General features: G+C 38.2%; 1 non-coding gene across 1 annotated transcript; it reads left to right on the top strand.

Annotated features, from left to right (window-relative positions):
* The first annotated feature begins 319 nt into the window (after nt 1-319).
* On the top strand, nt 320-392 carry TRNAY-GUA (transfer RNA tyrosine (anticodon GUA)). The gene has a single exon. It is a non-coding gene; the product is annotated as a tRNA-Tyr (tRNA).
* The last annotated feature ends 250 nt before the right edge of the window (nt 393-642 follow it).

The raw sequence follows: 642 nt of genomic DNA, 5'->3' as shown, positions 1-642 counted from the left end.
TTTTAGTTATGTGTCTTCTTGTACCATATTGTCACACACTGACAAGAAGCAGTGTAGTTTGCTAAATATAAATCCTATGGGAAAAAGAAAGAAATAGCTCTTGGGGTAAAAGCCATAAATTATTTTTGAGTTCATTTGCTGCATGTTGGATCAAGAACCATTTCTAGGTGATGAAAAAATGCTTTAATGCTTAGTTTATAAAAAACAAAGTGTTTTAAGCAGAAAACTAATGAATGATTTAATAACACTGAAAATTTATCCTTCAATTGTATGCAGTTACCATAAAATTTTTAATTGCATACAAAAAAAAAATTGGGTTTTCCTGGTGGCTCAGACGGTAAAGCGTCTGCCTGTAATGCAGGAGACCTGGGTTCGATTCCTGGGTCGGGAAGATCCCCTGGAGAAGGAAATGGCAATCCACTCCAGCACTCTTGCCTGGAAAATCCCATGGATGGAGGAGCCTGATAGGCTACAGTCCATGGGGTTGCAAAGAGTCGGACACAACTGAGCAACTTCACTTTCACCACAAAATACTAGTAAAAATAAGGATGTAGTAAGACCAACCTCACTTATGGCACCAAATTTATACATGCTCCGCTCTACTGAAGGAAGTTCATGATGGTTTGTGACTCCAAACATGAA

Source organism: Capricornis sumatraensis, chromosome 1, assembly GCF_032405125.1.
Source record: "Capricornis sumatraensis isolate serow.1 chromosome 1, serow.2, whole genome shotgun sequence".
NCBI classification, from domain to species: Eukaryota; Metazoa; Chordata; class Mammalia; order Artiodactyla; family Bovidae; genus Capricornis; species Capricornis sumatraensis.
This window is presented reverse-complemented; position numbering and strand designations above follow the sequence as displayed.